General features: G+C 36.8%; 1 long non-coding RNA gene across 3 annotated transcripts in view; it reads right to left on the bottom strand.

The window, feature by feature from the left end:
- Positions 1-15,096, bottom strand: part of LOC136553605 (uncharacterized) — a 57,271-nt gene that overhangs the window by 28,497 nt on the left and 13,678 nt on the right. The window contains exons 3-4 of one of the 3 annotated variants that reach the window (XR_010783188.1): positions 630-749; positions 359-478 (exon numbers count right to left, since the gene is read on the bottom strand). The exons of 1 other annotated variant lie outside the window; for it this stretch is intronic. This is a non-coding gene — a long non-coding RNA (uncharacterized lncRNA). Of the gene's footprint in view, positions 1-358; positions 479-629; positions 750-15,096 lie in introns of those variants that run through there. One more of the 3 variants, XR_010783186.1, reaches the window with a different exon arrangement.

The following is a 15,096-nucleotide window of genomic DNA, read 5'->3' as shown; positions in this document are numbered from 1 at the left end:
CTGCAAAAAACCCTAGCAAAAAGAAATAATTTTTTCTGAACACTTTTTCTTTAATTGGTGAAATTATTTAATTAACAAGCTTATTTTTGTGTGAGATTTCCTAGAAGTGGAATTTCTAAGAGTCATAAGATAACTTTGAAGAATACTCTTTCGAGGAAATTTGGAAAAGTAGCAGGAAGAAAAGGCTTGTAACAGACATTTTTAACCAGTTTTATGCATTCAAATGAAGAAATACAAGTTCTGAATGAAGAAATACAAGTTCTGAATGGTTGTATGCGCAATATCAAAATGCATGTTATGCTAGAGGTTCATTTCCCTTTCAAATTCTGGCACATCTTCTAGCATATATTACCTTTCTCTCTCACGCCAGTTCCCAAATTCATTTGCCTTGAAAAGAAGATATTTTGCACTGTTTCCTGAAGAAAAGCAGTTTTGATCAATTAGGTCAGAAGCAGCTTCTGTATTTTTGAAACAAAACCTGGGGAAAAAAAAATTAAAAGCGTCTTACCAGTACTAGTTTATCCCTTTAATATCTCTATTAATATTAAATAAATCCTGCAAATACAGTGTCTTGGTTATGGAAAATATATTAATTGGGTGTGGGTCAGGAATAAAATCCAGGAACTCACTTTTAATATTTCTTAAATCAAAAGCTTCTTGTTCTGAACAGCCAACCCATTTAGATTTTCCTTCCGCCTCTCCCTTCCAAAAGCGAGCTCCTTCAGCTGACTGCTGCACTCCAGCGCTGTCTGCATAGGTTACAAGCAGTGAAATGAATTACAGCCATCCTCATTTATACCTGTCAAGGTGTCAATGTTACTTCCACAAATGGCTGAAAAAATTCACAGTTTTTCTTAAAATACAGAGCCAAATTTACTACCAAGCACCTCTGTAATCTGCAATGATATGCTGAGGTTTCTTTGGGCATCTGACCCAAAGTACCCTTCAAAAGCAGAAGAAAATCCTAACACGTGAAGTCTTTTTTTGATCCAATAAATTTCCATCTAAATCACAAACATCTAACTGAAAATAGTTATATAAATGCAAGCAAAATCCATTAATTTTATTGAGGATCTTTATTTTATGTTATTCCTAGTTTCTTTGGTTGCAGTGTGTGTTTCAGACATAGCTGGGCAATAACAGTCTATTTACTGATAAAGTAGGAAGCATGTAACATTTGAAGACAAACCTCCTAAAAGCCTAAAACTTCAAATAAGTTTTCTTAAATGTGCTCCCATGAATAGACCTACTAAAATCAATGAAACTACTCATGTGCATAAATTTCAGATTATGAAAAAGTCCTTGAAGATAGGAGATTTAGCTCTTAATTATTTTAGGTCACTGAAGGAAATGGAGGCCACAGTGTCTCCCAGAACAGGTGACAAATCTGCTTAGAGGTAATGTGGAAGTGGCCTAAGGAAAAGGTGTATAAAGCAGGCTTGACCAGGAATACATAAGCACACTGATGCTGCCATAGACAATTCAGCTGGGAAAGGGCTGATCTAGGTAGTTATGTTGCAGAATCTTTAGAGGAGACGTCCCATGCAAATTTTAGAAGATACAGATTAGGGACTCAAGGTAGTTGCTGGATGCATAATTCACTCCAAATAATTTGTTAGACAAACCTCATTTCCTTTTTCTATTTGTAAATTGTATTAGAGCTGTTTTTGACTTAGATTTATTATTCAGAATTATTCCCTGAATGAAGGTGTAACATTTATGAGAACTTCATTGCAAGTGCTTGATATTCAAGTTTTGGCATTCAATATTGTTATGTTGGTTAATTTGAGCAGAACACATTGCATGTTGTGTTTCTGTGAGTGCAAGCAACTCAAAGTCAGATTTTCTATTCTATATCATCATGTTTCAGAATTCAAAAATCCCTTTCTATTCCCATTTTCAGTAACCACAAGACGTCTCACAAACATTCTGGCTAAAGGCTCATTTTTTCAAAATTAAAACATTATTTTTATGGAATTATTTTGTTCTATTATGTCCCTATTTATGTCCTACAATGTCTCTACTTCTCAGCTACAACAAGAAAGTTTATTATTTTAAAAACTAAACTAATAGGGATAATTTTGTCCAGCTGCATAATCCCCTAGCTGGGATATTGTGGAATGTCCCATGCCTTATTCATCAGTCCTAATATATTAAGAATGAGACTTCCAGTAATGACACTGATAAAGACCTAAACTTTTAGCTGTCTAAAATCAGTCAGAGGAAATTTTTGAGAATGAAGAGATCTTGAGAGCCTTTTCTTGTATACTCATAATTTGAGGGAAATTTCTATCTTGGTCCCGTTTCTGGAGAACTACCTCCCACATCACAGAACAAAATTTTTCTGTGGTGCTCCTGTTGCTGGAAAATGCTATGACAAATAGAAGACAGTAAAAGCACAGGTAAAAAAAAAGACAGAGAAAACATTTTGAAATAGTTCCTAATTCTTATTTTTCTTGAGGAGAAAGAAAAGAGCTAAAGAATCATGAGAGAGATATATTGAGATATTACAGTGCTCTTAACACAAGCAATATTTAGTAATTTCTTAGCCCTGGCTTGCAGTCAGTCATCCCAACCATCTGCTCAGAACTGAACTTTTTCTTCTTCTTCAGTGTAGTTGAACTGTATCAACAGAAACAATTTTTTCAGAGAGAGTAAATGTACCGCTACGAACAGTTTGATGAAAGACTGAATCTTTGTATTCCTGGAAAGTAAGTCTTCCTGTAACAAGCAGCTAATGTTTGAACACGTCAAAGCAAGCCTTTTAGAACAGGAGATAAGAGCACTTGAATGATTCTTGCAAAGTGGTAACTGGCTAACTGGCCTAAAAACAAATGTTGTGTACGGCAATTTATGCTGTGAGTTACACTTTCCTCAGACTTGAAAAGATCTTTACCATGACTCAGGACATTGGGTTTGACTCCCACTCTCATTTGTAAGAAATGGGTCTGAAGTACAGACCCACTGTGCAAGCAAAGATTTTACTCCTACGGGCAATGTTATTGGCATAGGCAGTCGTAAAATAACGGTCAGATCCGTATTAGGAGAGCCTCATAACATAATGTCAGTCTGAGATGGGCTGTTTATTCATGGTTTTAATTTTAACTATGCTGTTAAATGCTATGCTGCAGAAGCTTTAATGTTTAAGCAACTATATTGATCTAAAAGTACTGTTATTGATAAAAATTCTTTGCTTTCAGTATTGGGGAATAACACACTACCAGAAAGCCTTTATTGCTGGCATAAGTTACAGCTGTGCTAGAGGGGATAGCTACACTAACCTAGTGTCACTATCTCGGCATGTGGCCTGTTCAAAGTCATTGTTTACGTGGACTTTCTACCATATGGAGTTATGAACATTTTCTTACAGAAATCCCAGCACTGCTTTGTACTTCCAGAGTGAGAATATAGCAAGACAGACTTTGTTTTCTCTTTTTCTCCTTTGAAAAGATATAAAAAAAAGAGAAAGAAAAAAAAAAGATTAAAAAAAAAAGAAGAACAAAACAAAAAAAGAAAAAGAGTTCTCTCTTTCCCTAGTAATCATCCTCCACTAGAAATGTATGAATGCTATAAATATTAACATGTTTAAGTATAGACATTTATAATCACATTGTTAATTCTCATATTTTGGGTAGCCTACTCCTCACTCTAAAATGCCTTACTTACACTGACTGTGCTGGCAATGTCTTTTCACCCTGAGAAGAGGAATAACTCCTTCTCTGAGAGGTGCCCTATGGGTGTCAGTGGGGCTGGACCTTGCTCTGCACACAGTGAATGCCTGGACGGAAAATGTTTCTTCAGATCCCGTGAGCCCAAACACACGGGGCATTCTTAGGAAGTATTAATATGTAAGAAGATGGTTAGGACCCTGCCAGGCATGTTTGGGCACACTGCCCAAGGCCCTGGTGTGGGTTGCGTGCAGGCACAATGCGCTCTTGTCTGCTCCTGGGAATGCACTTTGAGCAAGTGAGTTAGACACACCTCTGGAAACCTGAGTAAGGCAAACTGTTCCGGTTCATGTTAGGAGGGGAAAGGAAATGAATGAAGAGTATAAATCTTCGTTAGCCTAGTGAGAGCAAAGACCATTCTTTCATGTACAATAAAGAGTAAGGGAAGTAAAAGGTAAGTAAGAATAAAAAGAAGTTTTGAGCCCTCCTCTGCAGCAAAAACACCATGAAAATCCCTAGAAAGACTCAAATGTGTATAGATAAACAATGGTACTTCAGAAGTCTTTCTGAGTGTGTGCACAATAATAAAACAATGTATTCTGAGAAAAATATCAGTATACTGAACCTGAATTTTGCCCCCAAAACTGAAAAATATTGTTCTGTTGAAGATCTAATTTGAAGAGTATTTCCTTGGTCCATTCTGGGCCTCTGAAGTCTTCCGCATTTACTGCTGAAGGAAAAGAAGCCTTAAAAACTTAAGCTGCATCTCCCCGAATCTGGGTTTCAAGAGTAATACTGTAGCAGTTCCAACACAAAACAGAATCCCAAGACTTTCATGCCAGCAAGCCTAGAAGTAGCTCGTCCTGCAAAGTCAGAGGGTTGGAATTCAAAAGTGGCTGCATTCCCTCCCGCCTGCCTCCCAGATGGGTTTGGAATGCGTGCATATCCCAGTTCTGGAACATCACCTGTCTAGGTTTCTGAAACGAGGTTTCATTCCAGTTCATAGTAGATTGCTGAATATTTGATTTTATAGTCAAGGTGGATGAGATACCTTATCAAAATACACAAGTCCATGCAAATAAGAAAATTTGTTTTGACATGATTATATTCTAGCCTCTTTGCCGTTTTCATACATCATTGATTAGCTACATACAATGAAATATTCCAAGGAAATAACACACCTATATATATATATATGTAATTCTTTAATCTCAACATACATAGTAGCAATAGTTGAGATTTTATGGAGATAAGCATCTGATGGGGCTTTGGTATTGCTGATGAAAGAATTCAGCTACTGGAACAAGTCTATCCTACAGATGATATAGCAAAATTACTCCAATGGCTACAGGCACATTGGTGGCACTAGGACAAAGATTCAGATCAGGAAAAGCCACATACAAATATGTATGAAGATGGGAAGCATATGTGGCTGTATGGAAACTTAAAGCAGATGGTGGAACAACCTAAGAGTAGAAAGATCAAAGTTACAGATAAAACTAGTTAGATCAGAAAACTCCAGCGAAAGGAGTACAAGTAATAATGGACAATATATTGAACAAGCAGTAAAGACAATGCTGTCACAGAAAAGGCAAACACTGCTCTAGGTTGTGTTAATTGGAGCATCATGTCTGATTCAAGGAAGACTGTTTTTCCACTCTGCTTGGTTCAGCTGAGCTTCATCCAGAGAGATGCATTCAGTTTGGACTACCACATTTTTCAAAGTGATGCCGATTTTTGCCCCAAAAGGCGAGAAATTACTGCTTAAGAGACTCAGTCAAATAAGCAGGAGGTATTTTATTACGACGTCGGAGAAATCCTAAAATGGGATTTCTGAATCCTTACAGTAAAAGCGTACCTTCTTATACAGTTTTAGGTTTGGGATTACATCATATTCATGCATATACATATGGGGAGTGGTGTAGGCGGAGCGTGGGCGGGGACTTCTCTTTTGAGGATCTTCTCAGGGGTCGTTCCGGTCGGCCTTCATCAGCTTCGAGGAGTCTTCCTCTTTAAACTTTTGAACCTCTCCCCAAATTTGGTCAATTCCCGGTGTAGTTGGCTTAGTCTCCAGGCCTTGGCAAGGGTCTCAGGGTCAATTTGACATGTTGGCCCTAAACGTGCTTTACCCAGCAGTTGTTCTTGGTTCTGAAATGCACTGAACTTATCACTGTCTGTCCTTATCTCTTCCCTGTCATTGTGTTCCATACCTTACCCAATTTATTGCTCTATGTGGTTTTCTAACATTGAATATTTCCCATAACTGCTTTATATTCTATGCTTTAACCTATCATCTCTTGAAAGTAACTGTTTTAGGGGCTTCAAAAGGATGCAGACAAATTAAAAGGACTTAAGAGAAAGACATTGAAAATTATAAGTTATTTTAAAAACAAGGCCCAGAAGGAAGCTTAAGAGGTTGTGATGCATTCAGGCTAGAGAAGGGAAACCAAAAGGAAGACAAAATAGCTCTTGATAATTGCATAAAAGGGCGTTATTAATTGGAAAGGGACAAATTGTTCTCATTAGGCAATGGGACAAAACAAAAAGCAATGGATTTCAGCTGCAACATAGATAATAGGGTTAAATATCAGGAAAATCCTTATGACTGTAGGAAGAGTAAGGACATGGACAAAACCATCAAGAAGTTTTGCAGAATCAGCTTCATGGCAGCTTTAAGGCCAGACTTCCTGTTGATCCATCAGCAATGTTTTAAGTTTAATGAAATCACTCTTGACACAATGCATTAGGGAAAAAGAAAAAAAGACTGGGCTGAATGACCTGCATGGGGTATGTTTGCTGGTAAATAGCACTGTGATTCTCTGACCCTGTGTGGTACAATGAGAGGCTTATTTGCTACTGTTATTTTTTTTTCCCCCATCTGTAATTCCTGTCTTCATCTGAAAGGGAAACTGCAGAAATGCATTTTCCAGGCTTTAATTAAAACAGATATGTATCCACCTTATGCATTTAGAGCCGTGACCACATTTCCCATCCTCAGAGCAGCCAGTGACTGGTATGCACTTAGGTGTCAGCTGGAAACAGAAGTTTTCATACCTTCCAGACACAGGGTGACTCTTGGGTCTAAGTAGTGACTGGTTGTGCCTGACACCTTTCTGCAGCATGCTGCAGGCAAGGGCAAGGTTTGTCTTTCAAGCCCTTTCAAGCCTTCACCTCCATACTTTCCATTAACTTGTAAAAGCATAGTCTATACCCTAAGCATACACTTTCTTTTCACGGAGCATGGCAAATGCTAAAGCAAATTTCTTTCAGGAACACAAAGTCTCTAGCCCTATACTATCTGCTGGATCAACACCCTTTCTGTAGCTTTGGCAGTTAAAATATCAACATCTGCAAAATGAGGACTACTATCAAAATCCAGGATAAATGTCATTTATATTAATGAAAAACTTTGTAAATTACTCTAAGCAATTCCCACGTATAAATGCAAATCAGATTAATATTTAAGCCAAAATTCAGAGGTACAAATATACAATTAACAAAAAGGGAAAGGGGGGATGTTTTTCTTTTTGTTATCTACTGCATTGAAATACCAAGTGTCCTCAAACCACTGCTTAATGACATAGACTGGAAATGAAGTAGCTGAACGAACCCCCTATATGGACATGTTCTGCCAACTACCATTCCAGTGCCAGCAATAAATTCCCAGACTAAACAGTTTAAATTTGGCATTCTCATTTGTGATGCCGTACTTATGCTACGCTCACAAGATTGATTCTCTGAATTCAAAGTATTCTAGCAAATGAATTATTAGAAATATGAAATTTTTGGCTGACAAACATATGTCTACAATGAATTAATCTGATATTTGAACAAAACACTCTTCTTATAAAGAGAAATTTGTGGTGGTTTGAACAATAATAGCTACAGTTAGGGTCAGTCAGGTTTCCACTCTAATTTTTACTTTCAGGAGACTAAATCATCCAAAGCTGACTGGAGTCTGACAACCAGCTCTCAGATGAGATGAGATGCTTATTTTAGTAACCAATATAAATAATTTTTTTGGTATCAAATCTTTGTTTAGGTATTTTTCTTTTAGTTTAGGTATTCTAGCAAGAAAAATGGAAGAAGTATGAATGTTTAAAAATGGACTACAAAAAAAAAAAACAAACAGAAAAAGCTTCACAAGCATTTTGAAATGTGGACTTGATACGCATGTGTAGCAGCTGGATTGACACAATGGACCCTAATGGCTCCTTCAGGTTCCTTTCATACTGTATCATTCACTCTGCAGTTAGACTACCAAAGACAAAATTTTTGGGAAAAAGCCTATATTTTTGCAAACAGCTACATTTAGGCAATGACACAAGTGATGTTATCATGTGACTGCAACAATAGAAAAGTGCTCTTGTTTAATAGAAGTATTTAGTATCTGGATATAAGGTTGTCCATGGATAGCATGGGATGCAAGTCAGAGCACTCTCTGGTCCAGGATTATGAAACATATAGATGACAGATTCCATAACCAAAAATAATGTAGCCTTGCCCTTTATTTCCTCACCTGCCAGTTTCCAAAGATCATTCAACTTTAAAAAATGTTGCTTACATAACTAAGCTCATTTTCTATTAGAAATAATGAAAGATGTTTTGGATTTATTGATCAATTTTATCTGATTTATGAAAAACATTTTTGTCCACTCTTTCTTACTACAAGTGATTGTACTGTATTGGGAACGCTGAACTAATGCCCTCGAGGAAGACCATGTGACTGCAATTATTTATGAATTAACATGTCACAGATTTGAAGCTCTGAGACAAACACATTTCCCAGCTGCACATTTGTGACTTCTGAGTTTGTAAATGAAACAGATGAAATAATGACTTGCTGTTCCTCTCTATTCCTCTTGTATATTGGCTAGTTTGCTTGTTAGATATTTAAAGACAGGCACAAATTTTTATGTAGATATTTATCATTCACAGAGAATATAAATTAAACATGTCATTACTTTATGAGCTATGATAATAAATAATTAATAAATACTGTATTTCTCTACAAGGGATGTTATCATTGTTTTTAATACATATTTTGCCTTTAGAGATATGGAAATAATTTCTGAAAGTTAAGGTTGCTTAAAGACAGCACAGTACAGGAGTAGAGTTCTGAAAAAAAAAGAGTGAACTGCTTTATAAAGCACAGTTATATGTGCTTGATCAATGCTTTAACCTAATTTGTGCTCTATGAGCCAAACAATAATTTGGCTGATATTATTAGATACATACTTGTTTGGTTTGTCCTGAAAACTTAAAAGTCAAGCTGAAATCAAAGTCATATGTCTTAATTGATAGCACAAACATAAAGGCAAGAAATAGCTGTAGAATACATATGGTTTTGCTGTCAAATATAAACAAGTGTAGCTGATACACATACATACATATATTTGTTAGCTGACTATGTAAATTGAGATGAAAGCCCATTTTCAAGCATGACCTGTGATAAACAAATGCATATAAATAAAGAATAACTCAAGATAACTCTAGAATAACATCAATTAAAACAATTACAACAACTTCTAGTCATCATGAAGTATTGTTTCAGTTCCATCTTAAAACAGGAAAAGCTCTCAATTGTTCTTAAATTTACTGGTAACTGATTCCACATTTGTGAAGCCTTGAAACAAAAAGCTTTTTATCCCTAGTTTGTATTCATTCTAGGGCATGGTAGTTCCACAGCATGAATAGAGTGTAATGTATAAGCTGCTCTAAGAGAAAGCAACAGGTTGAAATAATGGACACTGATAGACACAGTACTCTAATTGCTATTTTACATCCATATTTTAAAAGTGAGATTTTACAAGAGAAGCAAAAATCATATCTAGAGCTGACACGATTGGCAAGTTGAATGAGCAATTCAGATCTATGACATTTTACATAGCACTTGATAATATGTCAGATATACATGAGTAAGTACATAAAAAAACCCAAAAATATAAGTGAATATAATATATAAAAAAAGATTTGGAATTCTTATGATCAGTATGTACTATTAACTAGAATATTAAAACTGTCTCTTCATGCTCCCTTGAGGACAGCAGGGTATAGAGGAACTTAAAACAGTTATATACATGTGTGTGTGTGCATATACAATGTATTTATTTGTCTCCTTTAAACATATAGAAAAGCCATCACTTTTTTTTTTTTTCTGTCCTTCAAACCCATTTTTTTTTCCAGGTATTGATTTCCATGTTTTCCCTAGATAAGTCCCCAAGAGTTTGGAGAACTGCTAGGATTATGACATCAAAAGGGACAAAAGATTGGAAGATGTTTAATGATAGGAGGGTGGGATATTTGAATCATACTGGTTAATTTTTTTTCCTCATAAGCAATTACAGGACTTACTTAAATTCTTGACAAACACATGAGAAAAAGACAGTCAGCTCTTTGAGAAAGAGCTCTGAATACTGCCAGTTGTAAAGTTCCCTGGAAAGTCTTCATTAAAAGGGGGGAGGGTATCATGATTTGATACTGCTAAAATTAAAAAGAAAAAACAAATATATAAGTGAGTAAGCTCAGTGGCTGTTGTTTCTTTATAAATCACAATAAAGGACAGTAAAGGACACATTAAAGGACACATTAAAAAGAAGTACTTTTTACCCTTCTCTCATCTTTTATAAAGGTCACATTCAGGGGATTTCTGTGCTTCCACTGAACCCCCGAAAAAGAATACTCTGAGAATAGAAAAAAGAAGGGTGGCATGACTAGAAAGGCGAGATGTCTGTGTGAGAAAGACTTTTTGGAAAAGAGCCTGTCGCCCACAAAGTACTGCAGCTTGAAGTACTCAAAGCTGCGTCTGAGGCAAGCCATGGCTCCTGCAGACAGACAGACAGAAGGGGAGGCCAATCTCATACCCCAAATGGTTGGTGCTGGTCATACCCATCCCTGGGGTGGGCAGGATACTGCCTGCTCACCCTTTCACAAGCCTGAGAATGAGTCGTGCCTTGGCCAGGGCACTGTCACAATTTGTTATAACTCAACACCAGCCACTTCCCTTGTATCAGCTGAGGAACAGCACAAAAATCATACTTTTCCAGAGAGAGAACTGCTGGAATGGAGGAAGAATGTCTGTGTATGTGGATTTATGACCCTGGAGACTGCAAACCTGCTGGACCACAGCCTTGCAAATGGAGTAAGAGGACAGCAGGTCACACTGAATACTTTTGCAGAGATAGCTCACTTTCCAAGAATTCTAAGCCCTACCTCCCATGCTGCTGTCTGTGACAATGCCCTTTTATTCTGGTTTCTTACTATGGATGAGGATTTTGAAATCTAACGCCATGCCTGTCCAAGAGGTGAACTATGCTATTTCTAACTTCTCAGCACCTGCAAAGGCAGAGAATGAACCTGTCCTGGAAGGCACAATTTGGTCAGTCCACTGCTTGCAGTAGCTAACACAGTCCCATTTTGTCCTCCCTGTTAAACACTTACACAAAAATCTTACCTCTTCCTTTGTGAATGCAGAAAAGTTTATACAGGGAAAACCAAAACACCAAGATCAAAAACTTGGACCCAATGAAAGCAAAGACTGTATCCTGATTCTTGCCTTAAATATCAAGGAAATATTTATATGAGATCTGCATATCACTGGCAATCACTGTCTGATATTTAAATCTTGCACAAGGATTGAAAAATGTAGATAAAAGCTATATTATGTTTTGTTTTACTCCATTCTTTTGGAGTAAACAAATACGAAATATGCATGCATTACATCATGCAGTGAACTAATAATTGCAGAAATAAAAACCATGGTCAGGTTTAGGTTTAGACACATCTTTATGAAGACATATTGCCACAATTAGATTCTGACTAGTGGGAACCTTTGATCAGACTGAGTCATTTTCAGAATCACTGTGGGGAGTGTAGAAAAAAAATTCTGAGTTTAGAAGGGACAGACAGAAAAGTAGGACGTTAATATTAGAGCCTAATGGAAATAGAAGGTTGTCTGTGAGTGAAATAATGATATTCAGTCTGTAAATTTTGTAGATCCATGACATCTAAGCTTTGCAAGGGAGAATAGTGTCTGTTGGAACCTGTGCTTAATCTGGTTATATTATCCCTTAGTAGCTGGATAGCCCTTGCGTTCTAAAGTCCAAAAAAAACCAAAAATGAAAATAAATTAAATGAAAATAAAATAATCATTTGGAGAAAAGCTACACAGTAGGGCAAAACTGGCAAAATATGGGTCAACTTTTGAGCTTAGCACACATAACCACAGTGATGTACCTTTAAAATTTGCACCTTTGTGAAGATCAACTTTTCTGAAATCAGGAGTCAAAGAAATGGTTCAGCTCAGCTGCAGCACATCAACTAATGGTTACTAGTTACAGAAATCTATTTTGCTATAACATGGCAACCATGTTATAACTCGCTGAAAATTAGGACAGCTCTGCAGCAAACTTGAGCTGCTGCTGTGGTATTACAGCTTTATAACATGGCCAGTAAATAACTTATCTCCAGTGGGTCTTAGAATGGCAGCCAGAACTGTTTCTGGGTTTGCTATTTTAGTTCCTTTATTGTTCACACAGTTCCTTCCCTGGCTGTATCCTAATATTGCTGATTGAAACCAAATGATCCTGATATTCTTTTCCTGAGTAACTCTAGTAAGTTTGAGTCCTCAATTAAACATGGTGAAGATTCATAATAGAATGCAAAAAAGTGAGGATTCTCTGAAGTCTAAATTGTTTCTTTCTACTCTCACAATAAGAAATAAGATTTTTTTTTGTTACTGAAAAGCTCTGTATCTGTTTTTTTAAACAATCTTCTTCTGATACAGCAATCACATTACATTAAATAACCCAGAATGCACAACCAGATAAATCTTACTTTCAGTAACATCTCTCTAACCTTGAAATTTCAGCAAAATTCTTTAGTTAAGATATTCTAAAGACAAATAATATGTCTTTTTTAAGATTCACAGCAGGAAAGGTTATGTTTGGAAGCAAATGAAATTTTAAGAAAGTGCACCTGGGCACCTCTAGCCATGAAACTAAGCCAAGAAGAATAATCTGTGACTGCGATTCAAAGGAAGGTTAAGCACCTTTCTCAGAAGAAATCACGATTTTCTGTATAAAGTGCCTACTTTCTGTGAAAGGAGACTGAGAGATATCTACTTCCAGAAGACAAAAACACATTAGTGACTAAACAGAAGTCAGAGAAAATTAGACCTAGAAACCCAAGCAGAGTGATAGCTAGAAACAGCTGTGAGAGAACGTCTGAAACCCCACAGTTAATCTGAGAGTGGATAAGAGAGGTGTATTACTGGAAGATGTGGGAGGCAAGAGATGACTACAGGTTCCTGATGCCTTTGAGCAACATGGGGTTTAGACAGAAAGAATCAGCCTGATGGAAGACAGCTGAGATGGAAATAGGGTCCAAGCTGTTCCCTTGGTGTTTCCTGAGTAGTCCCAGTTAGGCTGAGTGATCTGCAGCATAGAATAGGGTCCCAAGGGTTTTAAGAGTTCTCCAAACTCATGGATCCTCCAGCTCTCTGCCTAATTTTAAGTACTTGAAAGGCAAGTGAAGGTTAGGAGAATAAGAAGAGAAACAAAATTCCTAAGAGTAAATTCTGTTACTAGATAAGCTAACCTTGTTTCAAGGAAATTAATATCTCTGTTGGTTACAGATGAAGTTGGGAGAAACTAAGCATCAGCACACCTTTCATATGCATGGAAGATGCATCTTGGACTTTGTAAAGAAGATAAACTTTACTGGGACTGTAAGTTTCTAAGAAGAAAAAATTCATTGTTCTAAATCTTAGAAGAAGGAGTTGTTTCTGCAACTACTTTATGGAATGAGAGTGATGACGCCTTGGTGAACCTAGGGAAAGATACTTGATGGAAAGACAATGAATTACAAGCCAAGTGGAACAAAAGAGCCATGTTCCATGATTCTATTAGAGTAGAAACCAATCAGTCAGGAAGATAAAGAGGACTAGGATTTGGGGACTCCAAGTAGCATCTTGCTATGATGCTGACAATCAAATAATGAGGACAGAGGGGCAGAAAAAGAATTTGACAAAACAAAACCAAAATACCCTGGTAAAGGGACTAACTCATCTCGTTCATCCACTTTCAGGTTGAGGTTTTGATTTTCTGTTTGTTTGTTTATTTATTGTTGTTTGGTTTTTGTTGTGTTTTTTTGGGGGGGGAGGTTAGGGGCTTTTTCCTTCTTTTTATCTTTTTTTTTTTCTGTTGCCGGCTTGCTTCCATTCACATCATAGTGCATACAGAAAGGCCAAGCTTAAATAGATTATTTGACTGATATTTTTCAATTTCTCTGCCAACTAACTTCCTATGAAAGATAATGGCCTACTTGAAAACCTGCTTTTTCAGGCCTCCGACAGGAGCTCCTGTGAAATTGAGAGAGGTCAAAAGAAGTCAGCTGCCATTTTCACTCCCATTTTTTATGGAAATGGGCAACAGATTGGTGAAGACATTGCAAAGGCTCTAAGGCAATCACTCTTTCAATTTGTCCAATATTAGTTTCAATAAGAACGGAGAAAAGAAACAATTGCCAGCAGCCGCTACTTGATTTGTTAAGACTCACTCTTGTCCACTTCAAATCACCTTTGACATTTACGAGCTCAACTTTGCAAACATCATTTGAGTATTATTATTTTATCTGATGCCTCTATTATGCCACTGGCTAGCATACCATCATGCATAGATATCAAGAGCACCACTGCTTCTTATGCCTCCACTTTGTGCAAAACAAGGAAGCTTTTGCTGTTGTATACACACTAAACACCTCTAGTCTTACTAATGCATGCTCTAGGAGTTTGATAAAATTTACATGTATATATCTGAAGTTAGTTTGGAAAAAAGGGAGATGTAATTAGGCAGATGCTCACACTAACTAGTATACTGATAACAAACTAGGTTTTCCCTGCACCTACATTCTCTTATGCAGAAAACATTTTTTTAGAACTCATAGGGCCTCCCAAGAAAGTAAATGCTAATGGAGATAATAATATTAAAATAAATATAGGTTTGTAATCTTTGCAGCATGCCACAGGTTTTATACCCACAGTTCTGCAGAGTCACAGGAACAAGAAGTAGGATAAAACCACACCAAACAAGATAACAATGATATTGACAAATATTCCTAGGACACAAATTCTCAGTGTGATTCACTCAGTACGAGCAGAGTGCATGTAATTTAGGTGTTGGAAGAAAACATTTATCTGGGTTAGAGAGTTTGAGATAGTGTCCAAAAAACAGAAAAAAATATTATCACTGTGGGAAGGGGTGTGTTCAGTAACTCGTGCAGATTCTTACAGAAAAGATGCCCCTTTGCCTGGAGACAAAATTGTACAACAAGTGTGTTCTGTCTCCTGTAAGGTTGAAATTATTGGACTGTAAAAGAAAAGGGAAATTGGAGCACAAACAACAGAAAAGTGGAATGGGAATGCTGTGAA

Source organism: Molothrus aeneus, chromosome 2 (assembly GCF_037042795.1).
Source record: "Molothrus aeneus isolate 106 chromosome 2, BPBGC_Maene_1.0, whole genome shotgun sequence".
Taxonomy (NCBI): Eukaryota; Metazoa; Chordata; class Aves; order Passeriformes; family Icteridae; genus Molothrus; species Molothrus aeneus.
Note: the sequence above shows the minus strand (reverse complement) of the source record. Positions and strands in the feature narration are given on the sequence as shown.